Raw genomic sequence first — 13,347 nt, 5'->3', positions numbered from 1 at the left:
TGGCGCTTCCGAACCTACCCTCCAATTATTTCATACTTCAGAAGTTTCTGGTTTGTTTAGTTTTGAAATTAGAAGGAAAATGCACAATTTCCGTATTCCTTGAAGGAAACAAAAAAGCTCACACTCTAAAGGAAACTATCCGCAACCGCCATCCGCATCTATCCGCCTTTTACAGACACCCCGTGATATGGTTCTCTTTGCCGCAAGCCGGAAGTGTTATTTGTCTCTTAATTCTCTTTCACATCCACACACTCTTTTCACTGTGCACTTTACAGATGGCCCGAAAGAGTACCATGTACTGAAATACTGTTTAAAGCGATCCTTCAAAAAGAAAAAAATCAACAGCAACAAAAGAGCTCTTCTCGATATTCTAGAGACTGAAAATCATTCTTTAATTAATGCTGCGTTAGATTCGGATAAGTATTTCCATCGCGCCTCCATACTTCAGAATACCATCTCTTTTCTTCAACACACTCAAACGTTTCATCTCTCCTTTCCATATATTTATTACACTTATTTCTCAAAAATATCATTTACAACACAAACCAACTATTTTGCAAAAGGAAGTCTATAATCAGCACACCACTCCAATGGGGCTTTCGAAGGTCAAGTAAACAATCAACCAATTAATGTACCAAATTGTGGATAGAAAAAAAAAAGCTTAGAACTTTCGCTTAAGACTATGAAAGAGATACACGGTATCTTAATTTGCACACAACAGTTTCCCGCCAGAGTACCCATCCAAAATTAACCGTGTATTTGTAGGTCAATCAGCCGGGAAAATCAAGCTTGTTTTCATTACATAATATGTTGTTGCACCAATAGTTTGTGGCTGAAATTTATTGAACAAATCTTCCCTCTAGAAGGAGAAAACATCGTCACCTTCAAAACCACAAACATTCTACCATTTCCTTTCATGTGTAGTGTTGCTCTGCATTTTACATGCATAACTCATGAAATCTGCTGACATTTCTCACCTTTGTCAGGTTTAAAAGTGAAAATGTGGGGTTCGTCTGGGACTGTAAACTTACTATCCTCTCGCTACTTAACAATAACCTTACATGAGTACAAAGTCCACAAAAGCCCTCAGAATTATCCACAATGCTTCTTTAAACGGATTTGACTTCGAATGTGAAGGAGAGCAAACTGCTAAAATTATTCTTATCGACCCGTAGCATGATAACCTAAGTTCTGATCGCAGATCATGATATTTATGAGTCACAGGTCGTCGCTATGGTTTGATTTACAACCACCATCGTCAGCGTCGCCATCATCGTCGTCATTATCATCATCATCATCTGGCTCATCTCTGAACCTTCCTCTGTTTGCTTTCAGCTCAGCCTTTGTAAGAAGTCGAGAAGGAAACGGCGGCAAATCAACCTCCTATCACAGAAAAATAGGCAACAACATCAGCCACAACACCAATTATGTGTAACACTCAACTTGCATTTTCACACAAAATAAATTTTTACAGCACATTACTTTTCTCTACGTACATCGGAACTCAAGATCTGTTTCGCAATGACATAGAAAGCTGTTTTGCTCTAACTTTCTGTAACATAAAGTGGGATGCATAAGTTTCTCAAGAAGTGGAAGAGAACATTGACTTTTTTATTCAAATAGCTACAAGTGAGTTAGCTGGTGAAACTGTTTCAAAATAGTGAAATGTCCTCAGATACCCATTAAAAGAACAATGGTCCCTGATTATTAAACCTTTTGCAGTTCATTTCGAGAAAATACGCATTCATTTGTGTTAAAAGGCGAACAATTGTGTAAAATTACAATCATTAGAGACAAAAAACTGTCATTTGCGCGTAAACCAGATTCAAGAACGATTTTTGCACTTTAATCAGCATTCAATAACAATTATGGGCATTCTTATGCGTCATTCGTCAAACAAGAGGAAAGTACACTCTCATTTGCGGTAACCTTCAAGTCATTTACACCATCTTGAGAGTCGATAGAGACAATAAACAAAAAATATAGTACATGTAGCATTCATTTGCATTTTTATCAAATTGTTTGCAATTCAATAGCATTCCTAAACAGCATTAGTATGAATAAGACAATTATTTATGCGCTTGTACAAACAATTGAGCGCTTTTTATTTTCAATATTCACACATCGAATTTCAATTGAAAAATACCTATTCCAAAATCATTTTGTTTTGAATTTCATTTTCCCATTCAATTATCTCTATTGAAAAATTTGGCAGATAGGCATAAAGCGGTACCACTGGGCACTTTTAGCCGCGGTCACAGCGTCGATGTTTCTGTGCAGAACAGTTGTTGTGTTCGATTCCCCTGCCTCTGGTCTCATCTCCGTTATCCATACGTCTTCGATTTTCCAGATCTGAGATGTCAGCCTCGACGCCGCTTTCAAACAGCTTATTGCCTGCTCCACGATGGTTAGGAAACGACTGTAGGGAGGAAGCATTTTAAGCTCCGTGTTTGGGGCGGAACTGACCGGGTTTCGGTGGGCTGGTGCTCCGTCCTACACAAAGATTACCTCCTTCTCGAGATCTAGATTTGTCCTCGTCTGTGCCAAGAAGTTATCGGATCGCGCAGCATTCTTTCCGCCAACAGCTTCTGAGGCAAACACAAGTCCATCGATAGGTGGAATTGCCCTGTTTACGGTCAAGTTTCGTCCTCACAGGACGGATGTTGTAGCCGCATTCGTCGACAAACACGCAGTGGCGCATTACGGCATGGTTCCTAAACCAAGTGGTGTAATCGACTCGCTTGTTCACCGCATCAAGCCTGTTTCTGTCAGCAGGGAGGGGCCTTACAAGTTTCACTCGGATGAGCATTCCGTCTAATGTCCTTGCCACGGTGCAGTCATGGATCTCGGGTTTGAGTGGTAGTTTATCAGAGCAAGTGTGAATAAACAATTTTCGTTGATGATTTCCTCTAGGCAATCTCTTATCTTATCCACGAGCACCTTGTTTCTGCCTCCTCGCGATCTCTCCTGGATCCTGGCCTCTCTGATGTAGCACGCCACAATGCCTCTTGCCGTTGATCGGTTCACTCCGAGTGAGTCCGCGACCACAAGATAATCTTCCTCCTCGTCCTCAAATCCTCTCATGATTTTCTCTCTGTGTTAGGGTAGTATTCGGTTTCTTCGAAGCGAATTAACCGGACGAACTCTACTAAATGTAGAAATCGGTGTTCAGTTGAAAATCGCTACTTGCTTATTGAATATAAAAACACTGAATTGTTAGTACAAGTGCATCAATAACTGTCTTATTCATCCTAATGCCGTCCAGCAATGCTATTGAATTGCAAACAGTGTGATAAAAATGTTAATGAATGGTCAATGCACTATAGTGTTTGTGTATTGTCTCCATTGACTATCAAGATGATGTAAATGACTTGAATTTAGCGTAATGGAAAGCATATTTTTCTCTTTTGTTTGACGAATGACGCATAGGAATGCCCATAATTGTTATTGAATGCTGATTAAAATGCAAAAATCATTATTGAATTTGGTTTACGCGCAAATGACGGTTTTTTTTATCTCTAATGATTGTATTTTCACCCACTTGTTCGCCTTTTAACGCAAATGAATGCGTATTTTCCCGTAAGGAATAGCAAAAGGTGTAAAAACCACGTGAAGTTTAAAACTATTTTTTTTAAGTCAGTGTTTTTCTCAAGATGAAGATAAAAACTGTCTAGCATCTTCGAAACTGTTGCTTTATCTCCACATTGGCCAAATGATCCCCTACCCGCTGGTAAATCAATGATTTAATAATTTTCTAGACTACTATTAGTCTCTCCTTTTGGGCGTAGTTCCGCGGAAAAAAATTACTACGAGCGCGCCACAGGGAACTCTTGAGGTGACGCTGATGGGTCGCAGGAGTTTCATGAGTGAAGCACCTCACAATTTTTTCAAAAAATTCCTCGGCGTGTGCCCGATTGAAGTTAAAAAATAGTATCTTTTAAGATTTATGCGAGACCAAGCAGAAACAAACACAAGCGATTGAAAGTTTAACAACTTCATTATCAACACCGTTGATTTTTCTTGAAAAATAAGCTTAAATGACGCGAGAGACCGATGGGCCCCGTGATCACTTGACAGAGTTAAAAAACATGAGCAGTGAAACCAAAGAAAAGAATCCAACTGATAAATGATAAGGAAACCATTTAAGATCGAGTAAATCATAGCACAGAACTGAGTTTGACTAGTGGTCATCTGTTGCGGGTCGCGCCTTTTAAAGTGTATATGACAATTTTTTTCCCGCTAATTCCGGTCGTTAATAATGTAAGAAAAACGACTGTAAAGTTTTTAGATCTTGAAAATATTTTGAACTCCCTTTTTTTTCGTTCAAAATGCGCGCAACTTTCACGTTGAAATTGTCCCACAGATCGCGCGGCCAAAATGAAGTCACTGTGTTTGATAAACATACTTTCTGAAGAATCCAGTCTCACTACTTTCCGAATCGCTAGACATAACCAAATGAAACAGTGCGGGTCGAAAATTAGCGTTAAATCACTCACACATTAGAAGCCCCGAGCAAGAGAAATTAGGAGGCGCCTGCGTGACAGCGATGTTATCAAACACTGTGACATAACCAGCGCAGTTTCTCGGGACACTTTTATATGGAAATTGGCGGTATTTCGGCCGCCAAAAAATTATCCAAATTATTTTTTTCGCATTATCGAAACATTTTTCATTTATTACATATATCAAGAAAGGAAAATACTTGAAAAATAAGATATGTCATATACACTCTTAAAATTATTTGTTTTGTTCTTCTGTTTGTTTGTTAGCGGGGCGCTCTCTCGATGTTTCTTTTTGATGATCCGGTGTTATCGCTGTAATGTTTTTCTTAACTATCCGTTTCGCCTAAACGGTAAGAACTTCTAAGAAACATACTATGAAAGCTGCATTTGGATTTCACACAAAGACACAAACGCTCTTTGTTTGGTCTTTTGTAATCAGTCTTCAATCCAAAGCATGTTTGGGTTGAAGAATTTATAGTCTCGTCAAATAATCAAACCAAAATAAAATCATCCCACAAAAACAACAGAAGCCCAAAAACTTCAAAATCAAACTCTTGATTACCCAAAGAAATTTTGTCAGAGAAAAATTCTCACGATTCATCTTTTTTTCTCTCCCTCGTGTTAGGCGTAGAAAAATAAAAAAGTCTTTTTTTATTGGATTACACAATTACTGGTTAACCAGTAGTTTCCATCGTGGTCCTTGCAAACAAATGAAACAAGTGTCTAAATTCAACATAACATTAAGAAAACATCTTTAAGAACCCCAACTGGCCGGAGGCAAACCAGTTGGCTATTTTTAAGCGTGGCCAAGGATCTGAACTCGGGGCTACCAGGAAACAAGTCCAGTGGTCAGAGTGGGACTCGAACCCGGGAGCGGCGGATTACGAGTCTGACACTCTAACCACTCGGCCACACTGCAGAAGATTTCTCTCTCAATTTAACGTCAAAACAAAGGCCAGTCAAATGAACTCACAAAGTTTATCAAAATTATCACCAAGCCTTGTTCCATAAGGACAACTTCATTTTCTATACTGAAAACTACTGACAGAAAATATGTAGTTTCGAAGTTTTCAACGCTAAATTTGTTTCTTTCTTATTTCAATTTCAAACATATTTTTCCGCACACCATATCCAAACAAGCAACGATGTAACGGAAACATGGAAAGCAGCGTGAGGTTTACACAGAATCCGTTTCCGGATTATTTAATGGACGATTGCAAGGCCAAGTTGACACAGAGACTTACGAAATTCACTCAAGAAAAATTCATCATTTGCAATGTTGTACTTTGATTTTTCAAAACAAAATAGGGTTATCAGGGAGACACAGGAGACCGGGGGGGGGGCTCCACGAGCAACTGACAGAATTACTAAACATGAGCAAAGAATCCAAAGAAGAAAAGAATCCAACTGATAAATAAGTACAAGGAAACTATTTAAACACGAAGGCGCGCTATAAAAGGAGCCTTAGGTCCCACTGGACCATTTGTCAGTCAACCGTCGTGTGATGTAGAACTCTTAGAGTCAAGTCAGCTTGAGCTACAGCTACTCCAAAGCAGTGAACAGCGGGCGAATTCCTCAAAGTTGTTTCATGTCTTCATCACAATACAAGAATTTTTGAAATTTGTATTTCCTTTCTCCAATGGAAACTGTCTATATTTGTGGCGGTAAATTTGAGATCGAAGTAGGTGGTTCGCACGTTACCTCATGCCCCCATGCTGGTGGAAGTAAATAATGGATATCTGATTAGCTCCTTTTGTTCGTCTACCATCATTTAAATTCGACCCGCACACCTCAACGGTGAGTGACAAATGAGCCTAGGTCTACCCAAGGAAGACTTCCTTATATAGCGCGCCTTCGTGTTTAAGTCACAGTAACTTCCAACACCGTGCCAGTTTCTTTCAGGATGTTAATCGCTGACACCTTCAACTTTTGGTGAATTATTTCCTATCATCGGCAAAAATCTTCAAGACGTGAAGATATGACAATAGAATCAACGTGACTTTCACTTTTAAAAAAACGGATTCGGATCTTAAAAAGAAAAAATCCCTTTTGTTTGGTTATTTATATTTTTTGAGGTTCACGCTTCCTGATAGCAAAAGTGAATGAATGCCCACAAAGAATGTAGGGAACAACTTCATCGAATTCAAAGCATGTCTGGGTTGAACAATCCTTTCTCGTTAAATAATCAAACTCTAATAAAAGCATTCCACAATAACTAATGAAGCCGAACAATTTCAAAATTCAAAATTGGGCGGGAGTTTGGTCAAAGAAAAATTCTCACAACTCTTCTTTTTTTCTCTCTCTCATGTAAGGCGCCATCACACAAGCAAAGCAAAGACCAATCCAATGAACTCCCAAAGTTTTTAAAATTTGTGTAATAAGAAAATATCAAGTCATTTCGAAGTCACTAAATTTAATCTTCACCATTTTTTTTTTTCTTCAAATCATCTTCAAACAAGCAATGCATGAGCCATAAAAGTACCTAACGTGGGTTGGTTACGGTCTCGATCTACAACATTGGCTCCTGACGTCGCAAACAGAAAAAGAAAATTCTGAAAACATTGACTGTTCCTAAAGACTGTATTCTTTCTCATGAAAAATAATCTGATTAATTGAGTCCAAAGCAACTTACTGGAAACATCATCAAATGCTGTGCTGAAGAGCATCTAAACAAAAATTAGATACATAACTGAGTGAAACAACAAAAAGACACTTACATGGTAATTGGTTGACACAATAATGTTTCTTTCATTTAGTGCTGTACACAACTCTTCAAATTCTCTCCTTGTCATCTGAACACCTTTTAGGTACAGGTCCTTCAGCTTCGGAACACTGCTGAGATGTTGGACCAGATCTCTGACCCCGCAGCCAAGTGGATTGTTACTTAGAAAAAGATATTTCAGCTCTGGCACATACTTTAGTGCACGGGCCAGTGCTGATGCTTCACCTTCACCCATATTTGTATTCCTCAGGTCCAGCTTAGTCAGATTGGGTACATTGTTCAGGCTTTTAGCCAGTTCAATAATCCCGTGACCCAGGGCATTGTCTTTTATATCCAGTTCTTCTAACTTGTTTAAGTACTTTAATGAGGCAGCCAGTGCCGCACATTCCTTTTCTCCCATTTGTACAATCCACAACACTAATTTCGTCAACTGTGGCACTTGATGAAGATTCTCAGCCAAATGACTCACACCGCTGTGTAAAGGGTTGAAGGACAAGTCGAGCTCACGCAAATTTGGAGAATGGTGCAGTGACTCAGCGGTAAAAGCAGCACGCTTTGCTGTTATCTTGATTTCAAGGGTTAAACCGTGGAGATTATCAGTAAAATTAATTCCGTTAATCCAGCTCTCAATCAATTTATCTTTAAAGGCTTCTTTCTCCTCCTCCTTCACCCATTGACCTTCAAAGGCAGCTTTCCTCCAATTTCTTATTCTAACTTCTCGTGGAGCTGTTAATAAAGGCAACACGTTCTTCAACAGAACAGCAGCCTTAACTGTGTTGACAGTGATGTCAACCTCTCTCACCAGTGACAAACAAAGGTTCTCAGTCAAAGGAAGTGCAATGTTGTTGTTTTCATTATTTACCAAATTATCCACAGGTGGCTGAGAAGAGCTAACCGGCGCTGATATCAATTCAGGAAGCAATCCAGAAAGAAAGACCTCATCTTTTAATTCAGTTAGATAGACAAAGTTTCTCCCCCCGGATCTCTTGAGGAAAAAGTTCCTAACGAGTAAATCCGCGTACTTTTTTACATCTTTACTTTCTCTGGAGGACGTTAAAACGACCGCGTTCAAGTCAAACATTATTGATAGAACATCATCGCGAAAATGTTTAGTCGCCTTCCACTCTACAAAAAATAAATAGTTTGGGAAACTGCTGATATATTTGAAGAAGTGTTCCACAGCAGCAGTAGAGGTGTTTTTGTTCCCTAGTATCACAACACGGTTAACACATGAGAGAAATGCAGAATACACGGTTGTTTTGTCTGAGGCTGCACACAAAAACAAACAATCGACACAGAGTAAAATGAAATCGTGTTGTTCAGAAGACAAGTCATAGATAGAAGGCGTCTTAGTGAAGTTATAATTTGTGAGGCATTCTTTCTCTCCGAGATACTGTAGATGATGAAAAACAATCCCGGTAGCTTCTGATGACAACTCACAAACGAATTTTAGAACTTCAGCCATCTTCCTTGATTTTTGACACGTATCCATTTCTGACAGGCAGGTAACAGTTTCACTGTTCTTCGCCGTCAGTTCTTCAACGATGAACCGGGCGGCGAGAAACTCCTGGACGGACTTATGAAGAAAATAGACGATCCTCTCACGGTTCAAAGCGGAAAGTTTGCAAACTTGAAAAAAACCGACAGCAATTAGCTTCTCAAACAGATCACTATGCGCAAATTTGCTGAAGTTAAAATGAAGACGGTCCTCCAAAAGAGCATCATATGCAAGTTTTCCTATTTTGGAAAGTTCCTCTTGATATTCATCTATGCTTTTACCTGTTGCGACGATGACTGACTCTTTTGTAGCCATGTGATCCAAGAGAGTCTGAATAAATTCTACGTAAATGTACGCACGAGATGTGGGTAGCTGATGCTTTTTCTCTCTCCAGAGCAGACATAACATCAACAACAGAAGCGGTATTTCTGCCATCTTTTCGAGGTTCTGCTTCTCCAGGTAGTTAAGTAACCCTTCCACGTCCTCCTCATCAGTAAGAATCTTTCTTGCAAACTGTTGCTTTTGTTCCCTGCTATCGAGCCCGTTGATTTCAAACGGAGCATGACTTGGCATTCTTAGCTCATCTTCATTCACTGGTCGCGTTGTGATCAATACACAACAGTCTCTTAGTTGACTGCCTCTCCAAATCTGGTGAACTGGGGATGACTTTCCACCGCTGTACTCGTCATATCCATCCAATATGAGCAGCACTTTCTCCTGGTTTTGACGGACATATTCATACAAGTTATTGAATGCTTTTGGATCATCAGCAGACAACAGTTCAGCGGTTTTCAAGATAGTACAGAGGTCCGGAATATCACAAACGTCTCGCAACTTGATTAACAGTAGAAGAGAAAACTTTCTGAGGATTTTCTTTTCCCATTTACCCAATCCATAGCGAGTTTTTGAGTGAAGGTAGACTTTTCTATTCCAGGTCTTCCATACACAAGAATTCGTCTACGGTTGGGATGATCTTCGTCACCTTCAAATACTTGGCTGCAATCTTCAAGCCTTGTTTTCGTAACCCTGTGAGGTTGTCTGTTGTCTTGTAAGAGTGTTAACTGTACGTAGATTTTGTTAATGTGTACCGTGTTGTCAGGGTCCCACGGAGTTATTTTTACCTGACACATGGTGCTGCGGTAAAACTCGCGCAGCTGATTCTGGCACCATTCCAGAAATTGCGTTACAGTAGAATCTGTGGACAGGAAGAAAAGCCTGCTCAAACATTGCTATCTCTCACATTGAAGGAAACATAATCATTACTGGATTGGGGTCTTTCCTTAGTTTGGTGTATTTATTTCTTCCCCAACTGCAATTTGTAACTTTGGTAAGGCTACCCTTCAATTCTTGGGTAAAGCTAAAAAATATTCATATATTGTTATTCATCAAATTAGCCGGTTTTTTCTTTTGATCTCGGTTTTTTCTTTTGATCTCTGTGGTTGGCGTGTTTTCTGGGGTGCAGTTTCCGATCTCATAAAGGCGAGAAGTGCGGGCTCATTTCATGAACATCGGATGGAAATGGAGCCTATGGTTTGTTCCACTACACGAAAAAAAATGTTTCGCGGAATTTGCTCTCCGCACACGCTGGTTCAGGAAACGAAGACTGTATACTCTCTTTTAAGTTGGCTTTTATTCTTCAGTTCACAACATTCACGTTCCGCCCTACGATCTAACTAACTTAGGATCACAAATGCCACTTTTACTGGCTACAGATATCCACACCCAGATACGTAGGTCAGGTGTGGTCGGATAGGGCTTAGTTGTCTATTAATTTCCCAATCGGTTGATCCCACTAATTCCTGTTGCATGGGTCTGTTAGACAAATCGTATTATCGTTAATCTTAACACGCGGTTTCAGTAGCAATTATCTAGTTAATTACATCATTCTTTGTCGATCGTTCTGCGCATTCTTTGTCAATATTTCCGGTTACATTCTACCGGTCTCTATTAGAGGTAAAGAACCAATAACTCACTCAGTGCGCCGCTAATCATGTGAAATATAACAAAACAAGCAAAATCCTTATAATGGGTGTTAACGTTCTATAACAAAATGTATATATAAAACAAATAAGACGAATGCTGCTTTGATCTGTGAACAGGGAAATTATTCAATGAACAACTTTCTCTTCAGAAAATCATTAAGAGAAACTTTAATCTTATAGTAAATATGTAACGCTTCGTTACATATTTACTATAAGATTAAGCTACTTCGCTAGTATGAAAGTCTCAAGCAGACTGAATGAAGAAGTAATAAATTGAGGTCCTAAGTGACAAATACCTTCACACTTCGAGCGCTTTATGCCGTGATCCACTGACTCGCTTAATGTCTTCCTTTTTCCACCTTCGAAAAATACGAAAAGTGATTAAACGCGAGAGACATCAAGTCGGTAAAAAAACATCACCAAACAAATCCAATTATCATAAGGCAATTAGGAACTGGTAAAGGAAATCGCATCTCCAGTTTGTATTTCTGTGGAAATAAGAAAACCCTGAACATGGGAAATGTTTGCAAAATGTTTTAAATTATTTTCCAAAGGAAAAAAAAAGCAATCAAGAAAAGGCGAGAGAAGGCTAAACTGCAAACAGCATCAATAATTATTTTTAGTTCAAAGGAAGATGTTGTTCCTCTTGTTATTAGTCACACGAGCGAAATTGAGACCCAGACCTTCGCATTCTGCGTTCCAAGGCTCCTCCACTGAGCAAAAGAGAACCCTATGACGAGTTTCATTTTAATAAGAATGGCAAAAACATTTTCTCGATGCACCCTTTTAATTATAAAAACACACCATTCAAATGTCAGCAGATCCATTACAGGGGAAATAATTTGTTTTTTAAAATATATACCGGCTGTCTTCGCGGACGAGGCATTTTGGAAGGACTGGGCACTAGAACAGGATATCTCAACAGGAACTCTTTTACTCAATGTTATATCTTCTCCATCAGTTGAAATATCTTCAAGAAAAAAAAAAAAACAGACAGCAGTTAAAGTTGCCTCATGACCACAACATGCCTCTACATTTAGTTTTAAAACCATCTCCGTTTATGAACACTGTATCCTAAACTTGCTTACAGAGTTTTTTTCCAAATCATTGTGAGTGAAAAATTCAAATTATTGAAAATCTACGTGAGGAATTTAACACCTCGGTACCTCGGCCCAAAAACTCAACATATGACTACACGCCTGAGGAGCGTCACTTTGTGAAAATAAGCTCATAAACCAGGAGAGTGGCTCAAGTGGTTTAATTACAAGGCCTTCTTGTCGTTCAATTAGCAATAAGCCCACAAGAAGCACTTCCTGATTGTTTTTGCACCCTGCGTTTCCATTCCGATCACTTTCTTCACTCTTGGGGTACAGCAGATTATATCATGGCATCTCATAGGAAAAATACATGCTTCTATCAAGAATCATTTACCTTTACAGCTAATTAACAGAGCTTATTAGCCAATAATTTAGAAATATATACTGTAATGTTTCATCGCCATTTTCTCAATAATTTCTATTTCACTCAATTTTCAATTTCAGGCCTAATTTATTGCACATGCGTGTTTCAAAATGGAGAGAATTCAACAACAAATGAATATCAAATCTACCATTTTTTTTTTATTTATAAAGGTGATAAGACTGAGTGGAGTCCAATTCGGTCTGTAATCATAACAGTTATGTAACAATATCAGACGGCCACTGAAGCGGAAGTTTGATTTGTTTATCACGAGTTTGATATTCCGCGAAATGCCGTGACAAAAGCGTGGGCACATGAAGCGTTCTGTTCACTTACACAGGCATGACGTGTTAACTGTCCCTTCAACTGTCCTATTACAACTGTCCAATTACAAGCATGCTCGGTACACAGTCCTATCAATAGTCAAATCGGGCAGGCACACTTAGAGAATTTTGTTATAGTTTTGATTATATTTGTAATAGAAATGTCAATTAACATTAATATTACTGAGCCTTAGAACGAAAAAACACATTGTCGGGTGTGATATCATCGATAATCTATACCCTCCCATCTGTGGATGAAAAAAGAAATGCATGATTGGGGGCAGGGCATTTAAAGCAGAAATATCAAGCCCAGTGCAATCCCCATAGAACTATGTTCCTTTGAGGCAAAGTAGCGCATGTGGACATTTTCGTTACAATTCTGCTCCAAAAATCGTTCTTCGTGATCAGCATATAATCAAAAGAAGTCATCAATCATATTTCTAATTCAGTTTAGTGGAATTTTTTGGTAATGCAGTTCCAGTACATTCATATAAAACAAATCTAAACAGCAAAAAAGACCTAGTCACAGTATGCAAACATACTGTAAACCTAAAACAAACATTAAAGCTGATCTCTTTACCTTTGTAATGTGGCCAATCTTCAAAAATACTGCAGTCGTTTACAATGCCTACTCATCGAAAAGTTCGGCGGAGGACAATTAAAGGGTGGATGGGCGGTTAGTGGAATGAAATACCAAAAGGTTATTAAAAGGCAAAACACAAAGCAAAAAACAAACAACAGCATAACATCAGAGAGAACATTACAAAGGTCGGTCAGTTGGTCGAACGCAAACGACGTATATATTCCACAGGTTAGTCCGTCAGATTCTGCTGTAAATTAAAGGAAAATGATGCAAATATAA

The 13,347-nt window shown here is 38.9% G+C and overlaps 1 pseudogene across 1 annotated transcript; it reads right to left on the bottom strand.

Moving 5' to 3' along the window:
• Window positions 1–488: 488 nt before the first annotated feature.
• LOC148735970 (uncharacterized) lies at window positions 489–13,107 on the bottom strand (annotated as a pseudogene). Its single transcript, XR_015998305.1, has 5 exons — window positions 13,066–13,107; window positions 11,567–11,674; window positions 11,001–11,063; window positions 7,220–9,917; window positions 489–1,383 (listed from the first exon to the last, which is right to left on the bottom strand). The product of XR_015998305.1 is annotated as an uncharacterized LOC148735970 (transcript).
• Window positions 13,108–13,347: the final 240 nt, after the last annotated feature.

Source organism: Stylophora pistillata, chromosome 3, assembly GCF_964205215.1.
Source record: "Stylophora pistillata chromosome 3, jaStyPist1.2, whole genome shotgun sequence".
Taxonomy (NCBI): Eukaryota; Metazoa; Cnidaria; class Anthozoa; order Scleractinia; family Pocilloporidae; genus Stylophora; species Stylophora pistillata.
This window is presented reverse-complemented; position numbering and strand designations above follow the sequence as displayed.